Below are 12,021 nucleotides of genomic sequence, written 5' to 3'. Positions count from 1 at the left end.
CATAAGCAAGCATAAACAAAACAAAGCGAGACTGGAATCCAAGGATCAAGCACATGCAGCCATAGAAATGCCACCGGTGAAGCTAATTCAAAGAGGAGGTCATGTAATTCGGGAACTAGATCCGCAACAGTCACTAAGCTCATGCTTAAACACCATATCAAAAATTAAAACTGTACACGAAATCAAAAGCTATAGATGATTCCGACGGCGGTGTCGATGTCGCAACCACCGCCGGATCTAACAACCGCAAACGTTCGAGAGTTTTCAGAGACAGATGATGAGAAAGTAAGAGCTTGAGATGTTATGCATAATATATTAATTAATTTACTTTCAAGTATCTTCAAATAACATCTATGGAGATGTTATTCTTTCGAGAACTATTTTTAATTATAATTGAACTTGAAATCTCCTAAAATCTGTGTCACAAACTTTTTCTTACTAAATATTGTTTTCAATTGAATAACAGTAGATTTTATATAGTTTTTATAAATGCTTAATTGAATAACAAGAGATTGTAAGTGAATTTAAGTGATTTTGCACGAAACACATTGAATAACACTTGATTTTGAAAGACTTTTTAAAATAATTGATTAAACAACATGAGACTTTAACAAAAATCCAAAATTTCCTAAAACTCTTAATTCAATACACCCTCCTAATAATCCACCTTTATATTCAATACACCCTCCTAATAATCCACCTTTATATGTTTACATATAATTCAAATATCCATAATCATTAACTATTCTACTGAAACTTCATTAAACTCAAACATAAAATAACAATAATTTAATAATAACTTACCTTAAGCAAATATACCTTGTTTTCCGTCATAATTAATCAAAGGCTATAACAACTTTAGAAGAAAATAAATGGTAAGATAACCTCATGGTTGTCTTGATTAGATGTACCATGCATGGTTACATTAGTTCAAAATCAGTTTGGTGTAATTCAAGGTGTCGTTAATGAAGAATGGGCCATGCAAAAATGCAAGTGGGATGAAGACAACGAGTGGGATGTTTTCCTAAGGACGAAAAGGTCAGCACTCGGCACCATGCATCCTCTTCATTTCTTCTGTATGGACCAACCCAAACTTCATCCTATTTTTAGTAATATTCCAGTTTCATCTCAGCCGTTCGTTTTGGATTCTTATCTCCCATCGCCCAAGTTTGGTAGAGAAATATATACACAACATATATTTATGCCTTCATCTAACATATATAGTATTTTCTGTTGGGGATAATCAGGCTAGCCTAACCAATTAACTCAAATCCAGTGGAATGGTACTTATGAAACCATGGCCTAACTTAGGCCACTTTGCCAAAACTAATTAATTATAGCACTAAATTATGTATGGTTTCTTAGATATTAAAAAACGTGCGATATATTTAATCAACTCACTGAAAAGTGAAAACCTATTTTTTCAAAAACTTCATTGCAAACCAAACTCATCTGATTATATTATTTCTCGGCCAACTAAACTAATTGTATTATGACATTTATCTCTACTATATAAAATGAACTATTTTCAAGCCTTTTCGAGCTGTCCACATCAACACAAATATTTAGAGCCAATGAAAGTTACATGTCATACATTTCATTTTACTGCCACGTCACATTGAATCTTAGCTCACTCACGTACAATAATTTGCGTCTCATGGAGTTCTTCTTCTTTGTTGTTATCTGAAAGACGATTGCGATTTCAGCCTCTCAATTCTCTTTAATAATGTCAGATCTATCCACTAAACTTTCATTATACCTTTATTTGGCAGACATGGTACCCTTCCAACTCCCTCATTGTAGAGCTTATATAAATTCTCATTCTCACTCGAAATCCTAAAAGACATACAAGCTCCTCCGTTGATGGTCGGTGAAATCTACCGGGGTGGATCATGTTGCTAAATTTTGACGATGTCTCCGCTGGCTTATCTGAATCTGAGATCCGTTTTCGTTTAATTGGTCTGGAACTGCTTATGATTGATGAACAAGTATGGACGATTATCTACAACTATTAATTCTCTCTCTATCTTCAATCCCTCTCACTAATGAAATTGAACACAAGCTACAGTTGGTCAGAGATTCATCTCATCAAATTGGGTTGTACGATACCAAAGGAATCTCAACTGTGGAACAATCTATCGACTCATGAATTTCTATGCTACAAAAGCTAATACATCTATCTACAGGGCTGTTGATCACAACCTTACCATCCGTTTCACTCACAGTTCAGTCCTCTCAGAGCTTCAAGACAACCCCGTTGTGATTCAGAGAGACAGGTTCAGGTTTCACTCATTCCAAGAGTTTGAAGCTAATTGTGATCCTTGAGGTGATTTGTGTGGGAAGCTGACTTTCTGGTGCTAACATACAAATAATTGTTGATTTTATGGAAACATTTATCTCAGAAGTAACCCACCTCAACTTGACTAATTTCTTTAACTGTGTTGCAGATATAAGGTCATCAATCCACAATCTCTCAACGAACATGCGGTCTTGGATGAAGTAGATGATGGCTAGCAGCACTCGGTGAGTTTTATTTCACTTATATCCTAAAGAGTGAGCAGATACGATTACATATTACCACCAGCCTTAGTATGTATATTTCTGTAACTGTCCCACAATTATAATTGGCAATCTCAGGGGATAACGTCTAGCTCTGGGACCAGGCTGCTAAGGAGTTCTATAGCAAGTTCAACAAAAGTCTCGCCGCTCATGCTGCTCTGTTAGTAACCACAGCGAACACTAAACATATTGGAGATATAAAGTTTCCATGATTTAGTCAAGAACATCTTGATTTATCATGTACGATTTTATTGCAATTTTTAGTTGGCCAAATGCATGAACCTAAGATCCCATCTATGTCTTAAACGTCTCCACATTTTGGTTATGAACAACATTTTTTTTTCCCGCACGAGCTTATACCACCTTTACACAGCAAACTAAGTTCCCATTTTTGTGATTCTGGCCGTTGCAATCATTTTTAATAAACCTTTCTTTCAGCTCAATGTCCTCATGTATTCTTCGACAATGAGTTGGCTCCTACCATAGACTACTGAACATGGTAAGTATTTATACGCAATACAATTAATATTTCTGAGCGCATTTGATTCATGAAACATGTTCAAGATTGGCGGCAAATCCACACATTGTTGCGACTATAACGGAAGTAATCAAGAGGGAGGGAGACACTTACTATTGGAGAGATCTTTGCCTTTCTGAAACAAGAACCAGTTCATGTAATTTTTAAAAGTATGAGACCCATAAACCATACATCATAAGTACATTAAACAACAACATTTGACCAATTGTAGGTGGTCTCTTTTGATTTTATCGCAACAATAGATACGTCGACCAGAACAAGGGGTGGTATTACATCTCCTGCAGCGACTGCCATACTCAGGCTAACAGAGGGCCAACTTCATTTATGTTTCCAAAAAATGTGGAGACTTCAACGTCACTGGAGTTGCAATGTACATTACACAACGCTTATCTTTCACTTTAGCTTAGCCTGTTTGTTCACGTATGGTTTTCCTTTGTAACAGATACCGTGTCGGTGCTGAGATCTCCGCCTACGACTATGGCGAGAAGGGAACTTTTGTGCTCCTTGGTAATGCTGGTCCTGAGCTAATTGAGAGGCAGGCGTCAGAGCTTTTTGACAACTACAGTGAGGTTACTCATATTCATCTTATATTTCACATCCCAAACAATATAAACTGACTGAAGCATTTTGATATGGCAGAGTAATGGCGACATGGGTGCTAACCATGAGATGCCAGCTCCACAATGCATGGATACAATTGGTTAAACACACAAATTCAGTCTCCAGCTAGAACTTTATAGCAACGAGACAAACCATAAATGTGACAAATGGTGTTTGTCCTTCTGTTCTGCCACTTATAAGAGTCGTAGCAGCACTCCTGGAGCAGTAAACGTCTGCAACACTGCCATAGGTGGAACTTGCAGCACATGGTCTTTAACTGAGTCAAGTGCATCTAGCAAGGAGAGTGTCGTGCAGGAGAAAGCTAAGTACGAGACGTCGCTAAACCAGCCACAATCGAGGAACCCAAACCATGGTTGCTTGATAGAATCATTATCTATCTCTAAGTTGTTACATTCTTTATCTTTTTTTCTTATCTTCCACCTTTTGTTAGCTTTAATTTTTCAATACAAACGGTTTGGCAGGATTTTTTTGCCAACAACATTTTGCTTAGCATTTTTAAATACACGTTTAAACTGGTATCATAATTATGTCTACCTATTAACATAATCGTTGTCTGATAAAAAAATTCTAAATCCTACAACACCACAATAGTAGTCGAATTTGGTTAGATTAAAAAGTATAGTTCAACATACAAAATAGAATTGTAACCACTGAAGTCAACTTGAATTCCAACTTTAAAGTTAAACATTCTTAATTTTCCCTTCATATCACAGATATGCATCCAGCTTCTGAATAGTAAAAAAAATTTAGAAATGTGAGAACTGAGACTATGAACATCCTATTCAAGATCAACCCTTTTAAAAATTATACGTAGTATTTGTAGACAATAACAATTTTTACCTTTACCCTTTTTACCAAAAAAAAAACAATTTTTACCTTTTCGCTCATCTTTATTTCATTAGAACTTTTTTTTACATATTTTATTTATATTATATTTAGATTCACTAAAACTAATTCATGTTTGTTTATCTTTAGCACATTTCATCTATTTTAAGTAGATTTAATCTTCACCTAATTATTTGAAACTACTACACCAGTTATTTTTATATTTCGAATGGATCCACATCGACATCTCCAAAAAAGGACGGTCGAACATAATGATTACGTTGAAATTTGGGGGTTTTACATTATCAAATTATACACATAAACTTCAGAACGCTTGATACAAAAGGCTGAAATTTTCCAAACTCAAACTATTTCCAAGCTCAAACTTTGGATGTGCTTTATGAAAAAGTTATCAAAATATATTATATATTTATATTAAAATTTCTTTAATCAGATAATTCCCGCGTAGCTTAGACACAGACCTAATATTTTTAATAACTTCTATCTGTGATTTGATTTGGCGAATTTGTAGGGATTTTTGTACAGTCGTCATATTATTATTTAGAATGAAATGATCACTTTTGGAGCTTTTATAATTAACTAAATTAATAGAATTATTTGTTTTTTCTTTTACTATAGTATTCACACAAATTTCTTCTCAACTTTCTTGTTAAACAAGTTTTCACCATTTTTTTATCAACCGAAAAGATGATTTGTTTGCGAAGTGTCTGTTTGTCTATGTGATATCAACGAACGTTGGAAAATTTCAACAGCTGGTTTTTTTTTTGCAGCCTCAATGCCACATGTTACTCTGTGGTTGGCCAGAAACATTTAGCACGAACGCGGTTTAACCTGATTCTTTTCAAAAAAAATCTGGATAAAATTTAAATGCTTTGTTCTCATTGATTGGACAGATTTCTCTGATATTTATCATCACTCAATAATTCAAACACATTTATTATATAATAAATTTTGTTTTTAAAATATCAAAATTCAAGATTTTTCAATCTATAAATAGAAACTACGCTGATTTCATTTGGATACAGAAAAAAATCGTCATTTTTCATTATAACCAACTATTTTAGTGTTTTAAACTTTTTTTGGTTAAATGGATCATAATAATAATTCTTTTAACACTCAGAACTCTTCTAATTTTCCGTTCAACTTCCAAATCCAAACAATTATCAATTTCAAAACCAAACTTCCAACCAATCCCAAAACTAATTACAATTTATTTTATTTTAGTTTAAAATTAATTATTAATATGTAATTGTTATGTTTTAAAAAAATATGAATTAAAAATTGTGGGGATAAGGTGTTGAAATTTTTAAAACAAAACCTTTGTAGAAGTATATAATGAAGTGGATATTGAATAAATGAGATGAAAAGAAAAAAATGAAAATGTTGAAAATAGAGAGGGCGTTCAAACTATTGTACATGGTGTAACAAGATATGCTAGATTTAGTTGCGGAAACTATTTTTAATTAATGCAAACAAGTATATTCGGGTGTATCACACGCCCAGTAAGCCAGATAGGACAACAAGACCCTTTAAAATTACGACGACCAATTATGCTGCAAGTTAGTATATTTTACTGTTTGCCAGCAATTAAATTATTTTGAAATGTTTAAGTATTAATACTGATATTGTGGAATAGTGGTAAATATTTAACAAAAATTACACATGCGAGATTTTAAAAAGGGATACTGCCTTTGTTGACCAGTAAAGGAAACATTATCAAAGAGAATCGTAACCATTGGCTACGTGACGTGGGTTTCACGTGGACTCCTGATCCGACCTGAATGCCACATTACTTAAACCCATTGGCTTTTGTTTTTAATTTGTCTTTGTCTTATACCAACTCGCCATTGGTTTACGACTTTATAGTAAGTTTTGTTTTGTTTTTTGAGTGGAATAATATAGTGTTCTATAACTATTTGCCAAGTATAAAAATCATATGTCACACGAATTAACATCATTTCACTGAAAATAACAAATTGAAAGGAAACCTTGATATATTTATGTTCCCACTATAATCCTCCACTTGTATCATATACTTAAGACGCTAGAAGTTTAAACATAATACACATACATAAACATAAATACTCACAAACTAACATTTGAGCAAACATATTTTGGTGGAATTAATGTGGCAACCTTCTGCCGACAGACATGGTACGCACAAACTAACATTTATAAAAGTCAAATAAATCTTTATTTTAAACCAATTGGTTTTTTTTTTTTTGGTCAACAACCAATTGGTTTAATATTATGTTTGAAAGCAACAAAATAGTCAGTTTTCATATTTCATAAGCAACTATGTATGTAGTCTATCTGTGTACGTATGTTTTTCTTATCAATAATTTATTCTAGAGTTTTCTTGGTGCTCTGGTTTGTAAAGATAAGATTGCTTTTATTTTTTCCTGCAAGTTGCTACTCCTAGTTGCTCACCTTAACCCTGCATATATGTATGTATATTCACACATTTACATATAATTTATACATGTAGATGTCTAGTATATACATCAGTTATGTGTATATGTACATAAGTCCTTTCAAATATTATGACATTTACGCTCTCAAAGCCGCCCAGAAAAGAGTATCACATGATATCGCTGGTCTTGATGACATTCCAAGCTGAGTATTTTCGAATACGTAATGTTTGTTTTTTGTACATGTAGATTGATTAATTTTTTTCTATGTCGATTACGTAATCTTTTTGTGTACGTAACACGTATATGAACCACAATTAAGTTAATAAACTAATGAGTCCATTGCTAAATGATGTATTATATAAATAATCATGAGTGGCATATAGTTAAAATGTTAAACGAGCCGGTCCATCAAGAGTTAGATAGCATAACTATAAGAGCTCTAATTATAAAATGTTTAACCCAAAAGACCCGGAGACGATTAGCTTACGTGCATCGAGGTCAACGAAGTCAATATAATTGCCAAATATATTTGTACAGCTATACAAGTATACAACTATAACAAACGTTCGTTATAACTTATAACTATACTCATCTGATACATTTTTGCCTTCAAAGTAAACAATCAGCATTCTGTTGACTTGAAAAAACGTTGTCAGCTATATAACTTAATATCTTTATTAGTTGATAAATACCATATGTTAATCTTAGTTACGTAATCTTGTCTTCTGAAATAAACAAGATTAGATGTATCGTGTGGACAAAGATAAACCAGCGGTACCCTCTAGGCTTAGTTATATTTATATTCCATTTGAAAATCAACACGAGAATATAATTTATGTAACTTAACGTATAAAGTTGAAATCACGTGAACGATTTCAAATCGAAGACCATATCAAGTTGGTTGTAGTAATTAATAGATGCATTCTCATATTCTTTTGTCATTATATTTATGAGAAGAAATTTCAATCTTTTTTTTTGATAAATGATATAAGAAAATTCAGTATATTGTTATTTCATATAGAAGTTTGAGGTTTTCAAAGTGTGGACGAATTGAATACACAAAATATCTGATAGCTCCTCAATAACGAACATTTGGAACTTCGATATATCAAATAGATTGATAATAGAATTACTTCATGGAGTGTCCGAGTGTGAAGTATATATTCAACGTTCTTGTTATGATTTCGGATGAACTTTTTTTGTGTCAAATAGATTGTTTTTTTATATAAAAATGTCAAATATATTGATAATAGGATTAGTTCATGGAGTGTGAAGTGTATATTCAACGTTCTTGTTGTGATTTTGGATAAACTTTTGAGACGCTAAACATGATAATAACAAACCAATTGAGACAATTTCTTTCTTCTAGGGTTTCTCTTTATACGTTTAAGAACCCTATTCAATTTTGAATACGAAATATGTAATAAGCTTAGAAATTTATATATGAAGATCGAATGTTAATGATTAATGGGAAGAAGGGTGTGTATGTTGTTCTATCAGTGTATCAGTAACCATTTAAATGAAGTGGGTTTATAGTAGTTTGGTCTCTCAATATAGTAATTAATTATGACTGAAAAAATCCAAAATTTATTAATATATATAGAATAAAGCCTTTAATATAGTCGTGGACGGTTTTATATGATCTGAATTTACATATAAGCTGAAATAGAAATAAATGCGCATACATAGAGAAATAAGATTATTAAGAATAGCGACTGGAAGCTTATAGTGTCCAAATCAGCATTATACATGTAAACACACTACACGGCAACCCGCGCCCTTAACACGAGACCTGCATGGTGGGATATTCCAATTTCAAGTGGGAAATTAAATTTTAATAGAAAATAATAAATTTGATAGAAGAAGAAGTGTGAATGGTACTTCACAGAAATAAATGTTTTGCTAGCTTGCAAGTCAAAGCTTAAAAGAAAAAAAAAAAAAAAACTTTACAATCCAGTCGAAAGAAATTATGAAATGAAATCATGAATACATACACGTTACACTAAACAAGCATTAACATGTATCGAGGAGTTAAATGATACCGATTAAGTATGCAAAGTCTCGGGGTCGTACTATTCTTAGTTAAGTACTTAAGTTTGTACAAAAGTCAGAATGTTTAACTAAAAACAGGTAAGTAAACAACTAAAAAATATGTTGAATCCTCAACTCCACGAATCGACGAATATGAATCTTGTTCTCGATCGCGTTATCGTCAGCTTCCGAATCTCCCTCTCTCTCTCTCGCTCGTTTGTATATAAAGTGAAAGAAAACAGAATACACAGTACACACACGATTTAACCAGTTCGGGAGCTCGGAATGAGCTACAACCTACATCTGGTGCCAGAAGATTCTGGCAATTCACTATGATCACTGGTTTACAATCTTCAGAGCTTAACAGGCGTAACAACCCAGCTCAACAAGAAAGACGTTTTCAACGACAACTTTGACTCGAGACTCGTTTAAGTTTATATCTACCTCAAACCCCCCTTCTGACGTAGAGTCTCTCAGCTCAAAACAGCTTCGGTTTAACCATTCACCAATAACCGGTTAACCTTTAATAAACCAGCCGTTAAAGACTTGGTTTTGAATCAACTTCTCAACAAACTCCACCTTGAGTCAACAACCAAGATCATATCATAGCAACTGCACTCTGAATCCTTACACTGGCCATCACAGAAGTAATCTTCAGACTTCTATGACGTTCAACAGCCGCAAGGCCTCGTTGAACTTTGTTACCGGGATCACCTTAGTCAACATATCAGCTGGGTTTCTCGAGCTTGGAATCTTCAGTAATTCAACCTCACCAGACTCAACCCAATCTCTGATAAAATGATACTTGGACGCAAAATGTTTAGTCCTCTCGTGATACACCTTGTTCTTCGACAAACATATCGCGCTTTACGAATCACAACACACTGAAAACTTCTTCTGCTTATATCCAAGCTCTTCCAGCAACCCACTAATCTATATACCTTCTTTTACAGCTTCAGTCAAAGCTATGTATTCAGCTTCAGTAGTGGATAACGCTACTATAGGTTGCAAGCACGATCTCCAACTCACAGTGTTGCCCCCTACTCTGAACACATATCCAGATATTGACCTCCTTCGATCTAAATCCGCAGCATAGTCAGAGTCGCTAAAATCTTCGATAGCAAACTCCTTGCCTTTTGTATATGTGAGGCATACCTTTGACGCTCCTTTAATATATCGCAACAGCCACTTAACAGCTTCCCAATGCAACTCTCCAGGTCTGCTCATATATCTGCTTACTAACCCAACTCCATACGCAAGGTCAGGTCTACTTCCCACCATTGCATACATAACACTACCCACAGCACTTGAGTATGGGATCTCTTCTGGATTTAGCATCTCTGATGCATCCTCAATAGCAGACAACTTGAAATGAGCTCCCACCGGTGTATTTGAACTCTTGCAATCCACCATATTAAATTTCTTCAGAACCTTTTGTAGATATTCTGATTGAGATAGCTGAAGAGTGCCTGCCTCTCTGTTTCGGAAAATATCTATCCCAAGAATTCTCCTTGCACTCCCCAAGTCCTTCATATCGAACTCAGAACTCAACAGCTTCTTCAACTTTGTGATCTCATCAATTCCTTTAGCTGCAAGTAACATGTCGTCTACATATAGTAGAAGATACACAAACCGGTTCTCAGCAACCTCCTTTATGTATACACACTGATCTTGAGTACTCCTAGTGAACTCTTGATCTCTCATGAACTTGTCAAACCGCTTGTTCCACTGTCGTGGGGACTGTTTTAAACCATAAAGCGATTTCTTCAGGAGACACACCTTATCCTCTCCTCCTTGTTCAAAACCATCTGGCTGCTCCATGAAGATCTCTTCTTCTAAACTTCCATGAAGAAAGGCTGTCTTAACATCCACCTGCTCTAACTCAAGATCTTCATGCACCACTAGAGACAACATGATGCGGATAGAGATATGTCTTACTACAGGGGAAAACACCTCTTGATAATCTATCCCTTCACGCTGAGAGTAGCCTTTAGCAACCACTCTACCCTTATACCTTTTAGGTTCTCCACCTGGAACCCCAGGCTTTATCTTGAATATCCAACGACACCCAATCACCTTTCTGTCTTTAGGTCTATCTACAACATCCCATGTCTCATTCTTCTCTAAAGAATTCATTTCATCAACCGCAGCAGCTTTCCACTGTTTCTTATCAGCACTTCTAATTGCCTCATAATAGTCTTTTGGTTCTTCTACATCAATATCTTCAAACACTGCTAAAGCAAAAGCCACTTCAGAGTCATCTGTTAGGTGATCTGGTGGAGGAGCAGTCTTATATCGAGCAGGAGGTATAAGCACCCTTCTCTTTCCGTCTCTAGCCAGTTGATAACCAACCAAATCGGTACTTGCTTCCTCTACACTGGTTCCTTCATCCTTATCAGTTTCAGAATCAGAACCCAACTCCTCCGGTTTATCCTTTTCTCCACCTGCTCCACCACCAGTTGTACTTCCAACCTCGTCACTCTTAACAGCAACATCAGAAACTAATTTTCCTTTTCCTTTACCAAGAACCAATTCAACCTTAGTGCTAGCTTGCTCTACAGGTTGACCCACTGTCTGAATGATAGGTTTGTCAATGTCCTTAAACATGGTTTGCTCTTGAAACTGCACATTTCTGCTTATCACACACTGCTTCTGTTCAATCAACCACACCTTGTATCCCTTAACCTCTGGTGGGTAACCAATAAAGACGCCTTTCAAAGCTCTTGGTTTCAACTTTCCTTGATCAGCACACAACAGACCCAAAAGTTCTAAGATGCTTATACCCCGGCTCTTTATTCAACCACACTTCTTCTGGAATATTGTTGTCAATGGCTGATGACGGAGTTCTGTTGATCAGGTAAGCCGCAGTGGCAGCCGCCTCTGCCCAAAATTTTTCTTCTAGACCAGACTGATTCAGCATACACCTAACCTTCTCCATTATTGTGTGATTCATACGCTTAGCCACTCCATTTTGCTGAGGCGTATATGTGCATGTTCTGTGCCTCGCGATCC

Source organism: Brassica oleracea, chromosome C5, assembly GCF_000695525.1.
Source record: "Brassica oleracea var. oleracea cultivar TO1000 chromosome C5, BOL, whole genome shotgun sequence".
Classification (NCBI taxonomy): domain Eukaryota; kingdom Viridiplantae; phylum Streptophyta; class Magnoliopsida; order Brassicales; family Brassicaceae; genus Brassica; species Brassica oleracea.
Note: the sequence above shows the minus strand (reverse complement) of the source record.